Source organism: Salvelinus fontinalis, unplaced genomic scaffold, assembly GCF_029448725.1.
Source record: "Salvelinus fontinalis isolate EN_2023a unplaced genomic scaffold, ASM2944872v1 scaffold_0001, whole genome shotgun sequence".
NCBI classification, from domain to species: domain Eukaryota; kingdom Metazoa; phylum Chordata; class Actinopteri; order Salmoniformes; family Salmonidae; genus Salvelinus; species Salvelinus fontinalis.
Window position 1 is genome coordinate 1,562,474 of NW_026600210.1, and position 14,862 is coordinate 1,577,335.

The window sequence follows — 14,862 nt, forward strand, 5'->3', positions numbered from 1 at the left end:
TCACAGGATTCTCAAGTTCCCGAAGTTCTGTCATCCTTGGTCTGTCAACAACAAATGAAAAAGGAAGTTGAACTGGCCGGAGAGAAATACTGAAAGGCGTATGTCCAAAGCGTGAGAGCTGCTGCATGCACCCTTCTCGACATCCCAAATTACACCCTATGGGCCCTGGTCAAAAGAAGTGCACTATATAGGGAATAGGGTTCCATAGGGCCCTGGTCAAAAGAAGTGCACTATATAGGGAACGGGGTTCTATTTGAGACACAGACTTCTTCATCCTCTGATCTAAATATACCCATCATGCAATGTGTTTATAATGTTCCCTTTCACACAACCAGTAATATATTCTATGTCAGAGGGTCAAAAGCAGGAAGTGAATGATTTACACTGTGAATTCGGCGTAGTGTGGTGTAGTGTAGTGTAGTGTGGTGTAGTGTAGTGTGGTGTAGTGTAGCGTAGCATAGCGTAGCGTGGCGTAGCGTAGCGTAGTGTAGTGTAGTGTGGTAGGCCTTGGTGGGAACTGAAGGTTCATTTTCCGGACTGTGTGCTGGTTCTTCAGGTTTCTTCACATGTTGAGGACAGGAGGTCTGTATGATGTGAGGACGGTCTGTAAGATGTGAGGACAGTCTGTATGATGTGAGGATGGTCTGTACGATGTGAGGACGGTCTGTACGATGTGAGGACAGCCTGTACGATGTGAGGACAGCCTGTACGATGTGAGGACGGTCTGTACGATGTGAGGACGGTCTGTACGATGTGAGGACGGCCTGTACGATGTGAGGACAGCCTGTACGATGTGAGGACGGTCTACGATGTGGTATGATGAGCATCAGCTATACTCTGGACACTTTCTGACCCTCTTTCTCTCCATAGTCGTACACAGCAGCTTCCTTCCTCATGTCCTGGTCCGATCCAGATCTGAAGACAAATGTTATAATGTACACCTACCATCTATAGTTATGCTGTTCTGGCAAATGTTATAATGTACAAACACCATTTAGTGGCAAAACAAAGAGATCTGGGACAGAGCTAGGTGTTCTGTGATCATCAGACAGCCCTTCTCCGCTTTCCCACTGACTTCAAGTGGTTTGGGTAGTGGTTTGGGTAGTGGTTTGGGTAGGGGTAGTGGTTAGGGTAGTGGTTTGGGTAGTGATAGTGGTAGTGGTTTGGGTAGTGGTAGTGGTAGTGGTTTGGGTAGTGGTTTGGGTAGTGGTGTGGGTAGTGGTAGTGGTAGTGGTTTGGGTAGTGGTTAGGGTAGTGGTTTGGGTAGTGGTGTGGGTAGTGGTGTGGGTAGTGGTAGTGGTTTGGGTAGTGGTTAGGGTAGTGGTGTGGGTAGTGGTAGTGGTAGTGGTTTGGGTAGTGGTTTGGGTAGTGGTGTGGGTAGTGGTAGTGGTAGTGGTTTGGGTAGTGGTTAGGGTAGTGGTGTGGGTAGTGGTAGTGGTAGTGGTTTGGGTAGGATTTGGGTAGTGGTTTGGGTAGTGGTGTGGGTAGTGGTAGTGGTAGTGGTTTGGGTAGTGGTTAGGGTAGTGGTAGTGGTAGTGGTTTGGGTAGTGGTAGTGGTAGTGGTTTGGGTAGTGGTAGTGGTAGTGGTTTGGGTAGGATTTGGGTAGTGGTTTCGGTAGGGGTTTGGGTAGTGGTAGGGGTAGTGGTTTGGGTAGGGGTAGTGGTTAGGGTAGTGGTGTGGGTAGTGGTTTGGGTAGGGGTAGTGGTTAGGGTAGTGGTGTGGGTAGTGGTTTGGGTAGGGGTAGTGGTTAGGGTAGTGGTGTGGGTAGGGGTTTGGGTAGTGGTAGTGGTTAGGGTAGTGGTGTGGGTAGTGGTAGTGGTAGTGGTTAGGGTAGTGGTGTGGGTAGTGGTTTGGGTAGTGGTAGTGGTTAGGGTAGTGGTGTGGGTAGGGGTTTGGGTAGTGGTAGTGGTAGTGGTTTGGGTAGGGGTTTGGGTAGTGGTAGTGGTTAGGGTAGTGGTGTGGGTAGTGGTAGTGGTAGTGGTAGTGGTTAGGGTAGTGGTGTGGGTAGTGGTGTGGGTAGTGATTTGGGTAGTGGTAGTGGTAGGGGTGAGGGTAGTGGTGTGGGTAGTGGTTTGGGTAGTGGTGTGGGTAGTGGTTTGGGTAGTGGTTAGGGTAGTGGTGTGGGTAGGGGTAGTGGTAGTGGTTTGGGTAGGGGTTTGGGTAGTGGTAGTGGTTTGGGTAGTGGTAGTGGTGTGGGTAGTGGTGTGGGTAGTGGTTTGGGTAAAGGTAGTGGTTAGGGTAGTGGTGTGGGTAGTGGTAGTGGTAGTGGTTTGGGTAGGGTTTGGGAAGTGGTTTGGGTAGGGGTAGTGGTTAGGGTAGTGGTTAGGGTAGTGGTTTGGGTAGGGGTAGTGGTTAGGGTAGTGGTTTGGGTAGTGGTAGTGGTAGTGGTGTGGGTAGTGGTTTGGGTAGTGGTTAGGGTAGTGGTAGTGGTAGTGGTTTGGGTAGTGGTTTGGGTAGCGGTAGTGGTTTGGGTAGTGGTAGTGGTTTGGGTAGTGGTTTGGGTAGGGGTAGTGGTAGTGGTTTGGGTAGTGGTTTGGGTAGGGGTTAGGGTAGTGGTAGTGGTTTGGGTAGTGGTAGTGGTAGTGGTTTGGGTAGTGGTTTGGGTAGGGGTAGTGGTAGTGGTAGTGGTGTGGGTAGTGGTTTGGGTAGTGGTAGTGGTAGTGGTAGTGGTGTGGGTAGTGGTTTGGGTAGTGGTAGTGGTAGTGGTTTGGGTAGTGGTTTGGGTAGTGGTTTGGGTAGTGGTAGTGGTAGTGGTAGTGGTAGTGGTTTGGGTAGTGGTTTGGGTAGGGGTAGTGGTAGTGGTAGTGGTTTGGGTAGTGGTAGTGGTAGTGGTAGTGGTAGTGGTAGTGGTGTGGGTAGTGGTAGTGGTAGTGGTAGTGGTAGGGGTAGTGGTAGTGGTAGTGGTTTGGGTAGTGGTTTGGGTAGTGGTTTGGGTAGTGGTAGTGGTTTGGGTAGTGGTAGTGGTTTGGGTAGTGGTAGTGGTTTGGGTAGTGGTAGTGGTAGTGGTGTGGGTAGTGGTAGTGGTTTGGGTAGTGGTAGTGGTAGTGGTTTGGGTAGTGGTTTGGGTAGTGGTAGTGGTAGTGGTAGTGGTAGTGGTTTGGGTAGTGGTAGTGGTAGTGGTAGTGGTAGTGGTAGTGGTTTGGGTAGTGGTAGTGGTAGTGGTAGTGGTAGTGGTAGTGGTTTGGGTAGTGGTAGTGGTTTGGGTAGTGGTAGTGGTAGTGGTAGTGGTAGTGGTTTGGGTAGTGGTAGTGGTAGTGGTAGTGGTAGTGGTAGGGGTAGTGGTAGTGGTAGTGGTAGGGGTAGTGGTAGGGGTAGTGGTAGTGGTAGGGGTAGTGGTTTGGGTAGTGGTAGTGGTAGTGGTAGTGGTAGTGGTAGGGGTAGTGGTAGTGGTAGTGGTAGTGGTAGTGGTAGTGGTTTGGGTAGTGGTAGTGGTAGTGGTAGTGGTAGTGGTAGTGGTAGTGGTTTGGGTAGTGGTAGTGGTAGTGGTTTGGGTAGTGGTTTGGGTAGTGGTAGTGGTTTGGGTAGTGGTTTGGGTAGTGGTTTGGGTAGTGGTAGTGGTAGTGGTTTGGGTAGTGGTTTGGGTAGTGGTTTGGGTAGTGGTTTGGGTAGTGGTGTGGGTAGTGGTAGTGGTAGTGGTAGTGGTAGTGGTAGTGGTAGTGGTTTGGGTAGTGGTTTGGGTAGTGGTTTGGGTAGTGGTTTGGGTAGTGGTATGGGTAGTGGTATGGGTAGTGGTAGTGGTAGTGGTTTGGGTAGTGGTAGTGGTAGTGGTTTGGGTAGTGGTTTGGGTAGTAGTAGTGGTAGTGGTAGTGGTTTGGGTAGTGGTAGTGGTAGTGGTTTGGGTAGTGGTTTGGGTAGTGGTTTTGGTAGTGGTAGTGGTAGTGGTTTGGGTAGTGGTTTGGGTAGTGGTAGTGGTTTGGGTAGTGGTTTTGGTAGTGGTAGTGGTAGTGGTTTGGGTAGTGGTAGTGGTTAGGGTAGTGGTAGTGGTAGTGGTAGTGGTGTGGGTAGTGGTAGTGGTAGTGGTAGTGGTAGTGGTAGTGGTAGTGGTTTGGGTAGTGGTTTGGGTAGTGGTAGTGGTTTGGGTAGTGGTTTGGGTAGTGGTTTGGGTAGTGGTAGTGGTTTGGGTAGTGGTTTGGGTAGTGGTTTGGGTAGTGGTTTGGGTAGTGGTTTGGGTAGTGGTAGTGGTAGTGGTAGTGGTTTGGGTAGTGGTTTGGGTAGTGGTAGTGGTAGTGGTAGTGGTTTTGGTAGTGGTAGTGGTAGTGGTAGTGGTTTGGGTAGTGGTAGTGGTAGTGGTAGTGGTAGTGGTTTGGGTAGTGGTAGTGGTAGTGGTAGTGGTTTGGGTAGTGGTTTGGGTAGTGGTAGTGGTAGTGGTTTGGGTAGTGGTTAGGGTAGTGGTAGTGGTAGTGGTAGTGGTTTGGGTAGTTGTAGTGGTAGTGGTTTGGGTAGTGGTTTGGGTAGTGGTAGTGGTTTGGGTAGTGGTAGTGGTAGTGGTTTGGGTAGTTGTAGTGGTAGTGGTAGTGGTAGTGGTTTGGGTAGTGGTAGTGGTTTGGGTAGTGGTAGTGGTAGTGGTTTGGGTAGTGGTAGTGGTAGTGGTTTTGGTAGTGGTTTGGGTAGTGGTTTGGGTAGTGGTAGTGGTAGTGGTAGTGGTAGTGGTAGTGGTTTGGGTAGTGGTAGTGGTAGTGGTAGTGGTTTGGGTAGTGGTGTGGGTAGTGGTAGTGGTTTGGGTAGTGGAAGTGGTAGTGGTGTGGGTAGTGGTAGTGGTTTGGGTAGTGGTAGTGGGTAGTGGTAGTGGTAGTGGGTAGTGGTAGTGGTTTGGGTAGTGGTAGTGGTTTGGGTAGTGGTTTGGGTAGTGGTTTGGGTAGTGGTAGTGGTGTGGGTAGTGGTAGTGGTAGTGGTAGTGGTTTGGGTAGTGGTTTGGGTAGTGGTAGTGGTGTGGGTAGTGGTAATGGTAGTGGTAGTGGTTTGGGTAGTGGTAGTGGTAGTGGTTTGGGTACTGGTTTGGGTAGTGGTAGTGGTTTGGGTAGTGGTTTGGGTAGTGGTAGTGGTTTGGGTAGTGGTAGTGGTTTTGGTAGTGGTAGTGGTAGTGGTAGTGGTTAGGGTAGTGGTAGTGGTTTGGGTAGTGGTTTGGGTAATGGTTTGGGTAATGGTTTGGGTAGTGGTTTGGGTAGTGGTTTGGGTAGTGGTTTGGGTAGTGGTAGTGGTAGTGGTTTGGGTAGTGGTAGTGGTTTGGGTAGTGGTTTGGGTAGTGGTTTGGGTAGTGGTTTGGGTAGTTGTTTGGGTAGTGGTTTGGGTAGTGGTAGTGGTTTGGGTAGTGGTAGTGGTAGTGGTAGTGGTTTGGGTAGTGGTTTGGGTAGTGGTTTGGGTAGTGGTTTGGGTAGTGGTAGTGGTAGTGGTTTGGGTAGTGGTAGTGGTTTGGGTAGTGGTAGTGGTAGTGGTTTGGGTAGTGGTTTGGGTAGTGGTAGTGGTAGTGGTTTGGGTAGTGGTTTGGGTAGTGGTAGTGGTTTGGGTAGTGGTAGTGGTTTGGGTAGTGGTTTGGGTAGTGGTTTGGGTAGTGGTAGTGGTAGTGGTAGTGGTGTGGGTAGGGGTAGTGGTAGTGGTAGTGGTTTGGGTAGTGGTTTGGGTAGTGGTAGTGGTTTGGGTAGTGGTAGTGGTAGTGGTAGGGGTAGGGGTAGTGGTAGTGGTAGTGGTTTGGGTAGTGGTAGTGGTAGTGGTTTTGGTAGTGGTTTGGGTAGTGGTTTGGGTAGTGGTAGTGGTAGTGGTAGTGGTAGTGGTAGTGGTAGTGGTTTGGGTAGTGGTAGTGGTAGTGGTAGTGGTAGTGGTTTGGGTAGTGGTGTGGGTAGTGGTAGTGGTTTGGGTAGTGGAAGTGGTAGTGGTGTGGGTAGTGGTAGTGGTTTGGGTAGTGGTAGTGGGTAGTGGTAGTGGTAGTGGGTAGTGGTAGTGGTTTGGGTAGTGGTAGTGGTTTGGGTAGTGGTTTGGGTAGTGGTTTGGGTAGTGGTAGTGGTGTGGGTAGTGGTAGTGGTAGTGGTAGTGGTTTGGGTAGTGGTTTGGGTAGTGGTAGTGGTGTGGGTAGTGGTAATGGTAGTGGTAGTGGTTTGGGTAGTGGTAGTGGTAGTGGTTTGGGTACTGGTTTGGGTAGTGGTAGTGGTTTGGGTAGTGGTTTGGGTAGTGGTAGTGGTTTGGGTAGTGGTAGTGGTTTTGGTAGTGGTAGTGGTAGTGGTAGTGGTTAGGGTAGTGGTAGTGGTTTGGGTAGTGGTTTGGGTAATGGTTTGGGTAATGGTTTGGGTAGTGGTTTGGGTAGTGGTTTGGGTAGTGGTTTGGGTAGTGGTAGTGGTAGTGGTTTGGGTAGTGGTAGTGGTTTGGGTAGTGGTTTGGGTAGTGGTTTGGGTAGTGGTTTGGGTAGTGGTTTGGGTAGTGGTTTGGGTAGTGGTAGTGGTTTGGGTAGTGGTAGTGGTAGTGGTAGTGGTTTGGGTAGTGGTTTGGGTAGTGGTTTGGGTAGTGGTTTGGGTAGTGGTAGTGGTTTGGGTGGTGGTAGTGGTTTGGGTAGTGGTAGTGGTAGTGGTTTGGGTAGTGGTTTGGGTAGTGGTAGTGGTAGTGGTTTGGGTAGTGGTTTGGGTAGTGGTAGTGGTTTGGGTAGTGGTAGTGGTTTGGGTAGTGGTTTGGGTAGTGGTTTGGGTAGTGGTAGTGGTAGTGGTGTGGGTAGTGGTAGTGGTAGTGGTGTGGGTAGGGGTAGTGGTAGTGGTAGTGGTTTGGGTAGTGGTTTGGGTAGTGGTAGTGGTTTGGGTAGTGGTAGTGGTAGTGGTAGTGGTAGGGGTAGGGGTAGTGGTAGTGGTAGTGGTAGTGGTAGTGGTTTGGGTAGTGGTTTGGGTAGTGGTAGTGGTAGTGGTTTGGGTAGTGGTAGTGGTTTGGGTAGTGGTTTGGGTAGTGGTAGTGGTAGTGGTAGTGGTGTGGGTAGTGGTAGTGGTAGTGGTAGGGGTAGGGGTAGTGGTTTGGGTAGTGGTTTGGGTAGTGGTAGTGGTAGTGGTTTGGGTAGTGGTAGTGGTTTGGGTAGTGGTAGTGGTTTGGGTAGTGGTAGTGGTAGTGGTAGTGGTGTGGGTAGTGGTAGTGGTAGTGGTGTGGGTAGGGGTAGTGGTAGTGGTAGTGGTTTGGGTAGTGGTTTGGGTAGTGGTAGTGGTTTGGGTAGTGGTAGTGGTAGTGGTGTGGGTAGTGGTAGGGGTAGTGGTAGTGGTAGTGGTAGTGGTTTGGGTAGTGGTTTGGGTAGTGGTAGTGGTAGTGGTTTGGGTAGTGGTTTGGGTAGTGGTAGTGGTAGTGGTAGTGGTTTGGGTAGTGGTAGTGGTTTGGGTAGTGGTGTGGGTAGTGGTTTGGGTAGTGGTAGTGGTTTGGGTAGTGGTAGTGGTAGTGGTTTGGGTAGTGGTAGTGGTAGTGGTGTGGGTAGTGGTAGTGGTGTGGGTAGGGGTAGTGGTAGTGGTAGTGGTAGTGGTTTGAGTAGTGGTTTGGGTAGTGGTAGTGGTTTGGGTAGTGGTAGTGGTTTGGGTAGTGGTTTGGGTAGTGGTAGTGGTAGTGGTTTGGGTAGTGGTAGTGGTTTGGGTAGTGGTAGTGGTAGTGGTAGTGGTAGTGGTAGTGGTTTGGGTAGTGGTAGTGGTTTTGGTAGTGGTAGTGGTTTGGGTAGTGGTTTGGGTAGTGGTAGTGGTAGTGGTAGTGGTAGTGGTAGTGGTAGTGGTTTGGGTAGTGGTAGTGGTTTGGGTAGTGGTAGTGGTAGTGGTAGTGGTAGTGGTAGTGGTAGTGGTTTGGGTAGTGGTAGTGGTTTGGGTAGTGGTAGTGGTAGTGGTTTGGGTAGTGGTAGTGGTAGTGGTTTGGGTAGTGGTAGGGGTAGTGGTAGTGGTTTGGGTAGTGGTTTGGGTAGTGGTTTGGGTAGTGGTTTGGGTAGTGGTAGTGGTTTGGGTAGTGGTAGTGGTTTGGGTAGTGGTAGTGGTTTGGGTAGTGGTTTGGGTAGTGGTAGTGGTAGTGGTGTGGGTAGGGGTAGTGGTAGTGGTAGTGGTTTGGGTAGTGGTTTGGGTAGTGGTAGTGGTTTGGGTAGTGGTAGTGGTAGTGGTGTGGGTAGTGGTAGGGGTAGTGGTAGTGGTAGTGGTAGTGGTTTGGGTAGTGGTTTGGGTAGTGGTAGTGGTAGTGGTTTGGGTAGTGGTTTGGGTAGTGGTAGTGGTAGTGGTAGTGGTTTGGGTAGTGGTAGTGGTTTGGGTAGTGGTGTGGGTAGTGGTTTGGGTAGTGGTAGTGGTTTGGGTAGTGGTAGTGGTAGTGGTTTGGGTAGTGGTAGTGGTAGTGGTGTGGGTAGTGGTAGTGGTGTGGGTAGGGGTAGTGGTAGTGGTAGTGGTAGTGGTTTGAGTAGTGGTTTGGGTAGTGGTAGTGGTTTGGGTAGTGGTAGTGGTTTGGGTAGTGGTTTGGGTAGTGGTAGTGGTAGTGGTTTGGGTAGTGGTAGTGGTTTGGGTAGTGGTAGTGGTAGTGGTAGTGGTAGTGGTAGTGGTAGTGGTTTGGGTAGTGGTAGTGGTTTTGGTAGTGGTAGTGGTTTGGGTAGTGGTTTGGGTAGTGGTAGTGGTAGTGGTAGTGGTAGTGGTAGTGGTAGTGGTTTGGGTAGTGGTAGTGGTTTGGGTAGTGGTAGTGGTAGTGGTAGTGGTAGTGGTAGTGGTAGTGGTAGTGGTTTGGGTAGTGGTAGTGGTTTGGGTAGTGGTAGTGGTAGTGGTTTGGGTAGTGGTAGTGGTAGTGGTTTGGGTAGTGGTAGGGGTAGTGGTAGTGGTTTGGGTAGTGGTTTGGGTAGTGGTTTGGGTAGTGGTTTGGGTAGTGGTAGTGGTTTGGGTAGTGGTAGTGGTTTGGGTAGTGGTAGTGGTTTGGGTAGTGGTTTGGGTAGTGGTAGTGGTAGTGGTAGTGGTTTGGGTAGTGGTAGTGGTTTGGGTAGTGGTAGTGGTTTGGGTAGTGGTAGTGGTAGTGGTTTGGGTAGTGGTTTGGGTAGTGGTTTGGGTAGTGGTAGTGGTTTGGGTAGTGGTTTGGGTAGTGGTAGTGGTAGTGGTAGTGGTTTGGGTAGTGGTTTGGGTAGTGGTAGTGGTTTGGGTAGTGGTTTGGGTAGTGGTAGTGGTAGTGGTAGTGGTTTGGGTAGTGGTAGTGGTAGTGGTAGTGGTTTGGGTAGTGGTTTGGGTAGTGGTTTTGGTAGTGGTTTGGGTAGTGGTTTGGGTAGTGGTAGTGGTAGTGGTAGTGGTTTGGGTAGTGGTTTGGGTAGTGGTAGTGGTTTGGGTAGTGGTTTGGGTAGTGGTAGTGGTAGTGGTAGTGGTTTGGGTAGTGGTAGTGGTAGTGGTAGTGGTTTGGGTAGTGGTAGTGGTTTGGGTAGTGGTAGTGGTTAGGGTAGTGGTTTGGGTAGTGGTAGTGGTAGTGGTAGTGGTTTTGGTAGGTGTAGTGGTTTGGGTAGTGGTTTTGGTAGTGGTAGTGGTTTGGGTAGTGGTAGTGGTAGTGGTAGTGGTAGTGGTTTGGGTAGTGGTTTGGGTAGTGGTTTGGGTAGTGGTAGTGGTAGTGGTAGTGGTAGTGGTAGTGGTAGTGGTTTGGGTAGTGGTTTGGGTAGTGGTTTGGGTAGTGGTTTGGGTAGTGGTAGTGGTAGTGGTAGTGGTAGTGGTTTGGGTAGTGGTTTGGGTAGTGGTAGTGGTAGTGGTAGTGGTAGTGATAGTGGTAGTGGTTTGGGTAGTGGTTGTGGTAGTGGTTTGGGTAGTTGTAGTGGTAGTGGTTTGGGTAGTGGTTTGGGTAGTGGTTTTGGTAGTGGTAGTGGTAGTGGTAGTGGTGTGGGTAGTGGTAGTGGTTTGGGTAGTGGTAGTGGTAGTGGTAGTGGTTTGGGTAGTGGTAGTGGTAGTGGTGTGGGTAGTGGTAGTGGTTTGGGTAGTGGTTTGGGTAGTGGTAGTGGTAGGGGATTGGGTAATGGTTTGGGTAGTGGTTTGGGTAGTGGTTTGGGTAGTGGTAGTGGTAGTGGTTTGGGTAGTAGTTTGGGTAGTGGTTTGGGTAGTGGTTTGGGTAGTGGTTTGGGTAGTGGTAGTGGTTTGGGTAGTGGTAGTGGTTTGGGTAGTGGTAGTGGTTTGGGTAGTGGTTTGGGTAGTGGTAGTGGTGTGGGTAGTGGTAGTGGTAGTGGTAGTGGTTTGGGTAGTGGTTTGGGTAGTGGTAATGGTAGTGGTAGTGGTTTGGGTAGTGGTAGTGGTAGTGGTTTGGGTAGTGGTAGTGGTAGTGGTTAGGGTAGTGGTAGTGGTAGTGGTTTGGGTAGTGGTTTGGGTAATGGTTTGGGTAATGGTTTGGGTAGTGGTTTGGGTAGTGGTTTGGGTAGTGGTAGTGGTAGTGGTTTGGGTAGTGGTAGTGGTTTGGGTAGTGGTTTGGGTAGTGGTTTGGGTTGTGGTAGTGGTTTGGGTAGTGGTAGTGGTAGTGGTAGTGGTTTGGGTAGTGGTTTGGGTAGTGGTTTGGGTAGTGGTTTGGGTAGTGGTTTGGGTAGTGGTAGTGGTAGTGGTTTGGGTAGTGGTAGTGGTAGTGGTTTGGGTAGTGGTTTGGGTAGTGGTAGTGGTAGTGGATTGGGTAGTGGTAGTGGTAGTGGTTTGGGTAGTGGTAGTGGTTTGGGTAGTGGTAGTGGTTTGGGTAGTGGTTTGGGTAGTGGTAGTGGTGTGGGTAGTGGTAGTGGTAGTGGTGTGGGTAGTGGTAGTGGTAGTGGTGTGGGTAGGGGTAGTGGTAGTGGTAGTGGTTTGGGTAGTGGTTTGGGTAGTGGTAGTGGTTTGGGTAGTGGTAGTGGTAGTGGTAGTGGTAGTGGTTTGGGTAGTGGTTTGGGTAGTCGTAGTGGTTTGGGTAGTGGTAGTGGTGTGGGTAGGGGTAGTGGTAGTGGTAGTGGTAGTGGTTTGAGTAGTGGTAGTGGTTTGGGTAGTGGTAGTGGTTTGGGTAGTGGTTTGGGTAGTGGTAGTGGTAGTGGTTTGGGTAGTGGTAGTGGTTTGGGTAGTGGTTTGGGTAGTGGTAGTGGTAGTGGTTTGGGTAGTGGTAGTGGTTTGGGTAGTGGTAGTGGTAGTGGTAGTGGTAGTGGTTTGGGTAGTGGTAGTGGTTTGGGTAGTGGTTTGGGTAGTGGTAGTGGTAGTGGTTTGGGTAGTGGTAGTGGTTTGGGTAGTGGTAGTGGTAGTGGTAGTGGTAGTGGTAGTGGTAGTGGTTTGGGTAGTGGTAGTGGTTTTGGTAGTGGTAGTGGTTTGGGTAGTGGTTTGGGTAGTGGTAGTGGTAGTGGTAGTGGTGTGGGTAGTGGTTTGGGTAGTGGTAGTGGTAGTGGTTTGTGTAGTGGTAGTGGTAGTGGTAGTGGTAGTGGTTTGGGTAGTGGTTTGGGTAGTGGTAGTGGTAGGGGTTTGGGTAATGGTTTGGGTAGTGGTTTGGGTAGTGGTTTGGGTAGTGGTAGTGGTAGTGGTTTGGGTAGTGGTTTGGGTAGTGGTTTGGGTAGTGGTTTGGGTAGTGGTAGTGGTTTGGGTAGTGGTAGTGGTAGTGGTAGTGGTTTGGGTAGTGGTAGTGGTTTGGGTAGTGGTTTGGGTAGTGGTTTGGGTAGTGGTTTGGGTAGTGGTAGTGGTAGTGGTAGTGGTAGTGGTTTGGGTAGTGGTAGTGGTTTGGGTAGTGGTAGTGGTAGTGGTTTGGGTAGTGGTTTGGGTAGTGGTAGTGGTAGTGGTTTGGGTAGTGGTTTGGGTAGTGGTAGTGGTAGTGGTTTGGGTAGTGGTAGTGGTTTGGGTAGTGGTAGTGGTTTGGGTAGTGGTAGTGGTAGTGGTGTGGGTAGTGGTAGTGGTGTGGGTAGGGGTAGTGGTAGTGGTAGTGGTTTGGGTAGTGGTTTGGGTAGTGGTAGTGGTAGTGGTTTGGGTAGTGGTTTGGGTAGTGGTAGTGGTAGTGGTTTGGGTAGTGGTAGTGGTTTGGGTAGTGGTAGTGGTTTGGGTAGTGGTGTGGGTAGTGGTAGTGGTAGTGGTGTGGGTAGTGGTAGTGGTAGTGGTAGTGGTAGTGGTGTGGGTAGTGGTAGTGGTAGTGGTGTGGGTAGTGGTAGTGGTAGTGGTAGTGGTTTGGGTAGTGGTTTGGGTAGTGGTTTGGGTAGTGGTAGTGGTGTGGGTAGTGGTAGTGGTGTGGGTAGTGGTTTGGGTAGTGGTAGTGGTAGTGGTTTGGGTAGTGGTGTGGGTAGTGGTTTGGGTAGTGGTAGTGGTGTGGGTAGTGGTTTGGGTAGTGGTAGTGGTAGTGGTTTGGGTAGTGGTGTGGGTAGTGGTAGTGGTAGTGGTGTGGGTAGTGGTAGTGGTAGTGGTAGTAGTAGGGGTTTGGGTAGTGGTAGTGGTAGTGGTAGTGGTAGTGGTAGTGGTAGTGGTTTGGGTAGTGGTAGTGGTAGTGGTAGGGGTAGTGGTAGTGGTTTGGGTAGTGGTAGTGGTAGTGGTAGGGGTAGTGGTAGTGGTTTGGGTAGTGGTAGTGGTAGTGGTAGTGGTTTGGGTAGTGGTAGTGGTTTGGGTAGTGGTTTGGGTAGTGGTAGTGGTAGTGGTTTGGGTAGTGGTAGTGGTTTGGGTAGTGGTAGTGGTTTGGGTAGTGGTAGTGGTTTGGGTAGTGGTAGTGGTAGTGGTGTGGGTAGTGGTAGTGGTAGTGGTTTGGGTAGTGGTAGTGGTAGTGGTAGTGGTAGTGGTAGTGGTTTGGGTAGTGGTAGTGGTGTGGGTAGTGGTTTGGGTAATGGTTTGGGTAGTGGTAGTGGTAGGGGTAGTGGTAGTGGTAGTGGTAGTGGTAGTGGTTTGGGTAGTGGTAGTGGTGTGGGTAGTGGTTTGGGTAGTGGTTTGGGTAGTGGTAGTGGTAGGGGTAGTGGTAGTGGTTTGGGTAGTGGTTTGGGTAGTGGTAGTGGTAGTGGTTTGGGTAGTGGTAGTGGTAGTGGTGTGGGTAGTGGTAGTGGTTTGGGTAGTGGTAGTGGTAGTGGTGTGGGTAGTGGTAGTGGTTTGGGTAGTGGTTTGGGTAGTGGTAGTGGTAGGGGTTTGGGTAATGGTTTGGGTAGTGGTTTGGGTAGTGGTTTGGGTAGTGGTAGTGGTAGTGTTTTGGGTAGTGGTTTGGGTAGTGGTTTGGGTAGTGGTTTGGGTAGTGGTAGTGGTTTGGGTAGTGGTAGTGGTAGTGGTAGTGGTTTGGGTAGTGGTAGTGGTTTGGGTAGTGGTTTGGGTAGTGGTTTGGGTAGTGGTTTGGGTAGTGGTAGTGGTAGTGGTAGTGGTTTGGGTAGTGGTAGTGGTTTGGGTAGTGGTAGTGGTAGTGGTTTGGGTAGTGGTTTGGGTAGTGGTAGTGGTAGTGGTTTGGGTAGTGGTTTGGGTAGTGGTAGTGGTAGTGGTTTGGGTAGTGGTAGTGGTTTGGGTAGTGGTAGTGGTTTGGGTAGTGGTAGTGGTAGTGGTAGTGGTGTGGGTAGTGGTAGTGGTGTGGGTAGGGGTAGTGGTAGTGGTAGTGGTTTGGGTAGTGGTTTGGGTAGTGGTAGTGGTAGTGGTTTGGGTAGTGGTTTGGGTAGTGGTAGTGGTAGTGGTTTGGGTAGTGGTTTGGGTAGTGGTAGTGGTAGTGGTTTGGGTAGTGGTAGTGGTTTGGGTAGTGGTAGTGGTTTGGGTAGTGGTGTGGGTAGTGGTGTGGGTAGTGGTAGTGGTAGTGGTAGTGGTAGTGGTGTGGGTAGTGGTAGTGGTAGTGGTGTGGGTAGTGGTAGTGGTAGTGGTAGTGGTTTGGGTAGTGGTTTGGGTAGTGGTTTGGGTAGTGGTAGTGGTGTGGGTAGTGGTAGTGGTGTGGGTAGTGGTTTGGGTAGTGGTAGTGGTAGTGGTTTGGGTAGTGGTGTGGGTAGTGGTTTGGGTAGTGGTAGTGGTGTGGGTAGTGGTTTGGGTAGTGGTAGTGGTAGTGGTTTGGGTAGTGGTGTGGGTAGTGGTAGTGGTAGTGGTGTGGGTAGTGGTAGTGGTAGTGGTAGTAGTAGGGGTTTGGGTAGTGGTAGTGGTAGTGGTAGTGGTTTGGGTAGTGGTAGTGGTAGTGGTAGGGGTAGTGGTAGTGGTTTGGGTAGTGGTAGTGGTAGTGGTAGGGGTAGTGGTAGTGGTTTGGGTAGTGGTAGTGGTAGTGGTAGTGGTTTGGGTAGTGGTAGTGGTAGTGGTAGTGGTTTGGGTAGTGGTAGTGGTTTGGGTAGTGGTTTGGGTAGTGGTAGTGGTAGTGGTTTGGGTAGTGGTAGTGGTTTGGGTAGTGGTAGTGGTTTGGGTAGTGGTAGTGGTAGTGGTTTGGGTAGTGGTAGTGGTAGTGGTGTGGGTAGTGGTAGTGGTAGTGGTTTGGGTAGTGGTAGTGGTTTGGGTAGTGGTAGTGGTGTGGGTAGTGGTAGTGGTGTGGGTAGTGGTAGTGGTTTGGGTAGTGGTGTGGGTAGTGGTTTGGGTAGTGGTAGTGGTAGTGGTTTGGGTAGTGGTGTGGGTAGTGGTATTGGTAGTGGTGTGGGTAGTGGTAGTGGTAGTGGTAGTGGTTTGGGTAGTGGTTTGGGTAGTGGTTTGGGTAGTGGTTTGGGTAGTGGTAGTGGTAGTGGTTTGGGTAGTGGTAGTGGTTTGGGTAGTGGTTTGGGTAGTGGTAGTGGTTTGGGTAGTGGTAGTGGTTTGGGTAGTGGTAGTGGTAGTGGTAGTGGTTTGGGTAGTGGTAGTGGTTTGGGTAGTGGTGTGGGTAGTGGTTTGGGTAGTGGTAGTGGTAGTGGTTTGGGTAGTGGTTTGGGTAGTGGTAGTGGTTAGGGTAGTGGTTTGGGTAGTGGTAACGGTAGTGGTAGTGGTAGTGGTAGTGGTTTGGGTAGTGGTAGTGGTTTGGGTAGTGGTTTGGGTAGTGGTTTAGGTAGTGGTAGTGGTTTGGGT